The sequence below is a fragment of the Phyllobates terribilis genome, unplaced genomic scaffold (genome assembly GCF_046119375.1).
Source record: "Phyllobates terribilis strain yellow unplaced genomic scaffold, ASM4611937v1 Scaffold_3__8_contigs__length_932513732, whole genome shotgun sequence".
In the NCBI taxonomy this organism is placed as follows: Eukaryota; Metazoa; Chordata; class Amphibia; order Anura; family Dendrobatidae; genus Phyllobates; species Phyllobates terribilis.
Genome location: NW_027362763.1, coordinates 710,610,890 through 710,616,405, shown reverse-complemented (window position 1 = coordinate 710,616,405; position 5,516 = coordinate 710,610,890). Strand labels below are relative to the sequence as shown.

Here is a 5,516-nt window from a genome sequence, read left to right as displayed (position 1 = left end):
CGAAGCAGGGGTTTGATTGCAGAGAAAAGTACTTTAATCAATTCTATTTTGTACAGGCTTGGCATCCAGGGGTTGTATTGCGCAGGTGCTGGGGAGTCACTGTCACTTTCCGGCGCCTGCGCAATAGAAACCTGCAGCGCAGTGCAGAGGCAGACGGGGCCGAGATGAAGCAAAGCGCACTCTATGTGAGCGGCGCTTTGCGCATGCCCGGAAAGTCAGGGAGCACAGGGCATGTCACGGGGCCCTGTGACCTGCAGGGGAGGGGGGGAATGTGATAATTAAGCATTTAGGCGGGGATTTGGAAGAATAATAAGCACATATGCGGGGATTTGGAAGAATAATAAGCACATAGGCGGGGATTGCTGTACTTAATAGAATTGATTAAAGCAGTTTTCTCTGCAATCAAACCTCTACGATGGGCCATACAGGTATGTATAGATTTACTTTTCTAAACCCCGTATGGCCATAGTAAAGGTCTGATAACTCCAAAGTGGTGACAGATTCCCTTTAAATCCGTCCTGTGGTTCTTGTGTAATCTTTACTTTCAGCTTGGAGATAACGATATGCTCGTGCTTCGGGGCGGCCTATCTGGTGCTCTGCTTACATATGTACATCTGTATGCTCTTATGACAGCTCACTGTGCCTTCATTGACCTGCCTATTTTACCTAACCCCACCCTACTTAGATGCAATATGTAAAATAGGAGGCAGGTCACTGAACGATCAGTGAACTGTCATAAGAGCATACAGATGAGTATGTAAGCAGAGCACCAGATAGAGAGCCCTCCACAAGCCCACCCTGAAGCACGATCATATCATTATCTCCAAACTGAAAGTAAAGATTACACAAGAACCACTGCATGGATTTCATCAACCAAGGTATCATATTAATCAGTGTAATGTCGCCCACCTGACAGTGTATGTGGTTTACTGAGCACAATCCTGCTGACAGGAGCGCTTTAAATTTACAATGATTAAAGGCCAGGACTCAGTGAATTGGCAATCCAGCACTAATGGCAGTGCTGGACATTGGTTGCACCAGATTAATCACTTGAACAGTCTGCAGACTGGTTGAAGTCCCAGGTCCTGAGACGCGCAGCTCCCGACAGAGACCGCGCGCAGACCAGAGTCTGGATTCAATAACAAAAAAATTTAAAAAGGGGGAGAATTTTTATTTTTTCCTGATATTTTGTTGTAAGTTTACTAAGCTTTGTAGCCTATACTTTCTACTGATTCTGTTACTCAGGTCCATGTGCATGCTCAGTCTATTGCAGAGGGATCTCCGGACTCGGACCCCCACTGATCTGCAAGCAATTCAAGGGGCTGCTAAATAAAAACTCAGGAAGTTTAGATACTCCTTTAAAGGGGTTGTCCACTACTTTATATGATCCCCCAAGGCCCATAAGTGTTTCTCTAAATACCTTGTGGTGCCTTTTCTGCCTGTGAGCGGCGCTATCACTGGCCGCTCACAGGCATCACATGACCCCTGGCTGCAGCCGGCTCTGACATCTGCTGACGTCACAACAAGTCCAGACTGCAGCAGAGGGTCCCTCTTCTGCGTTCCACCGGTGGCTGCTGGGTTGTGGACGGAGTTACCTCGTGCGTCACACCCGGCATCCACCGCGCGCTTTCCTTCTCCTCATTCACTGGGAAAACGCGCGGTGGATGCTGGGTGTGACGCACGAGGTAACTCAGTCCACAACCCAGCAGCCACCGCAGGGAGCGCATCACTTGACGTGACATCAGTGATGGGTCACGTGATGCCTCTGCGCGGCCAGCGATAGCGCCGCTCAGAGGCAGAAAGGGTACCGGAAAGCATTTACAAAAACACTTCTGGGCGCTGGGGGGGTTCATATATAGTAGTAGACAACTTCTTTACCGTATGCAATACGTCCACTTACATACATACAAATAATTTTTTTTTTTTTTAAATAAAATCTATTTATCCCCTACTAGTCTTTACTGGTGAAGATAGGTGTAGGCTCACACCTTCTTGGATCTCGCCACCAACTCTGCACGAGACGTAAAGAGGGTTTCGAGGAAAACTGTCTTCCCCATCAAATTAAAACCGTATATGCTAGACGTACGGCGACGTACCGCTTCACATGTCAACTCATCTTTGATTAACAAAAAATAATAATTTATAAAGTATACGGCTTTAACTTGTTGGCCAACTCTGCTTTTCTCTACGGCTAAAATAAATTGTATTATGATGTAAACCGGACAAAACTTAAAGAACTTTATTTTTTTATCATCTTGCCCATATCAGTCTACGGGGACGACGCCATAAACAGATTATTTTTGCAATTCTCCAGCAAAATGTATGGCATAAATGTGAACAGAGTCTGAGGTGTCCAGTTAACCTGCCACCGATGCTCCCAAAATGGATATGAACAATAGCTTCATTATAGACTGCGTCACTGACGAGATTGTTCCCTGGTGTCAGCCATTTTTACACCATTCAGGGACATCCGGCATAATCTACAGCCGCGTCAGTGACTGGAATCCATCGTCTTACATATCTCTACCAGTCACCCCACTAAAAAAAATAATAATGCAGCACTCAGTCTTCCCCACAGTGTCATATGGCTGATAACAGAGGACAAAAGAGTACAGTAAAGGGAAACTAATACGATTTTAGGGTCAGTACTCCCTTTATTAAAATAAACAAGTGCATATACTACAAGCCAGAAGTCTCTCATGTAACAGCAGTAGCCTCGGTTATAAAAAGGAGGTTTGTGCTGAACTGCGCCATGCTGACTGGCCGATCGCCAGCACCCGGCGCCATCTTGCAGACTCCTCACAAACAACAACATAATAATCTGACAGAAAATCTCCCGTTAAGTAACGTCATCAGTACATCATTCGATCACACTCGACAAGGAGGACATTTTAATAACATATTAATAAAAAAAAACAAGCATATACATAATAAATTAACGGAAATACAACGAAAAAAAAACAAACACCAACCCGTCAGGGATTCCCGCGGCACCGCGCCTTACAAAGACGAGGAGGAAGACGAAGAAGAAGCCGACAACAACAACAACCCACCACAGCCGCCGACATCGACTGCCGGCCTCGGCCATCACCCCATGAAGACACCGCTTCTTTCCCAAAATAATAGAGCCGCCATAACACAAACGATTAATAATCCCGCCAGGAGGCCAGCGAATTCCCGCAGCGCCATAACCACAGTAACGAACATCTTCCGTTCTATAAATGGCGGCCTCGTCCATTTTCATCGCCACTTTCTGAGGTAAAAATATCATTAAAAATAAAGAAAAAGAAGAGGCGAAGTAAAGTGAATGAAGAAAAATGCTGTATAAAACGTCTCCGGACGGATAGGGCCAGACAAGAAGCCGGGGAGTCGATTTTGACCTAGGAACTGGCGCTCCTGAGGTAAAGTGCGGGTGGGAAAAATATATATATAAAAAGGCGGCAGGCGACGACTCCCATCTCCACAGAACAGACACCTCGAAATAAATCGTCGTGGGCAGCGAGCGATGCAAAGAGGAAAAGATGGGAGGGGATTGCTAAAGATTATTTTTCTTTTTTCTATTTTTCCCCCCTGATGATGATGATGGTGGTGGTGGTGATCCAGGGCGGGGAGGGTGAGGGGAGGTGATGATGGTGGGAGTTAAAGACAGACAGAGAGGGAGAGAAAAACTAATTTTAAACCAGTTGAAATCAATGAGTCATTGAAAGAAGACTTTTCCTTTCCTCCCTTCTTCTTCAATTTGCATTGTGGAAAAAAAAAGATATATATATATATATACAATCTACTCCTCCTTTTGTCGCACCGTCACCTTTCTTGGCTCCTTTTTTTTTTTTAACAACCTCCAGCAGATAAAAAAAAAAAAAAGTAAAAGAAAAAAAAAACAACCCCTTCTTCTTCTTCTTCTTCTTCCTCCCCTCCCTACGATCCTCGTCGTTATCCCTCCACCCCCTTAAATCGCACCCGAAGCGATATAAAACGTATAATAATACCAGTATATTTCATTCTGGCAGCGTCGGCCGAGCACGAGAAAACGAAAAATCAACCACGAACATCGACACTAGTCGTGAAACGAAAGGAGCTGACGATCGAAAAGGAAACCCTAGATTTCGCCATCAATTAATATTTTATTATTGCTCTCCCACTACCACCTTCTCCTTCCTCCCCCCTCTCCTTTTTTTTCTGTAGCCAAAAAAAGAAAAAGAGAAGTAAAAGAGGGGGGAGAACGGTACTAGCCAATAGCTCTCTAAGCTGAAACCTAATATGCTGGCCTTTTTTTGGCAACTGTTTTTTAATTCTTATTATTTGCTCCTCTTTTTTTTTTTTTTTTTTTTTTTTCCATGGAGATAGATTTTTTTTTTTTTTTTTGTACCCCCCGTCTTTTCCTTTTTTTTTTTCCCTGCCTCCCACCCCCCCAACCTCGAAGGAAGGAAAGAAGGGAGGAAGGAGGTTGTGTGTTTTTTTTTTTTTTTTTTTTTCCTTGAAATTTTTATCACAAAATTATAATACACTCAAAGGGAAACTCACCGTCATGAAAAAGCAGTGCCTTGTCAACGGGGTTTCTTCGCCATCACATCAGGGGCTGGCAGTGTAGAAAGAGAGAGAGAGAGCAACATGAACCTCGCTCAGCCACAAGGAGCAGACGAGGAGAGAGAGCGCTCGCAGAGAGGGGGGACATACACACACTCGCACGCACTCACGGAAAAAAAAAAAAAATATTGCGTTTTTTTATTTACATATTTTACGTATTTAAATATCTAATTTTTTTTTTCTTCTTTTGAGAAGTTAAGTTCTCTAGATATGTTTATTTGCTATTTTTACTGTTTTTTTATTTTATCTTTTTGTTCCATTTTTTATTTTATTATTAGTAAAGTATTACTAATGTTTACTGTTATGTTACATGGGATGTATGTATTTTGTACTTAAGAATGTATTATTGTTGTTAATTATTATTTTGCATTGCATTATTACAAAATACCAGTGATATTACCATTTCCGTGTGTGGTTCCACCATTACTTCCCAGCAGAACACCCGGTTGTGAAGACCAGGGGTTCTTCCATGGGCAGAACACTACTCAGACAACACAGGGTGAGGGTAAAAACAGTGTGGCAGTACTTTATTGAACTTCAAAACGGACAATAAACACACAGAACAGTTCCAGCTACTACCCAAGATTATACATCATTACACAGTCCTCACCCTTCCTATGGCCCGCCTGGGATAGAACAGCTGCGACTTTGGGACTTCCAGGGCCAACTACCTCAACCAGTGGCCCCCCGCTTCTGGCGGGCCCTCACAGAGAGAAGGTAGTGGCAAGCTTAGGAAACTAGCAGTCCATCGAGGTACAAGACCAGGAGACCCGAGGGTCCCACCCTGGCCTCTCCCGAGAGTTTCCATGGGGCCAGATGACCGGCTGGCCTCAATATGGCTTCTCCGAATGTCTCCATGGGTTCCAGGCAACCGGAGGGTCCCACCTGGCAACCCCAAACAACATATCCATGGGGCCAGGTGACTTCAT

General features: G+C 44.2%; 1 long non-coding RNA gene across 1 annotated transcript; it reads left to right on the top strand.

Moving 5' to 3' along the window:
• The first annotated feature begins 2,609 nt into the window (after positions 1–2,609).
• LOC141257466 (uncharacterized) lies at positions 2,610–4,503 on the top strand. The gene is made up of 2 exons (XR_012318070.1): positions 2,610–3,401; positions 4,011–4,503. It is a non-coding gene; the product is annotated as an uncharacterized lncRNA (long non-coding RNA).
• The last annotated feature ends 1,013 nt before the right edge of the window (positions 4,504–5,516 follow it).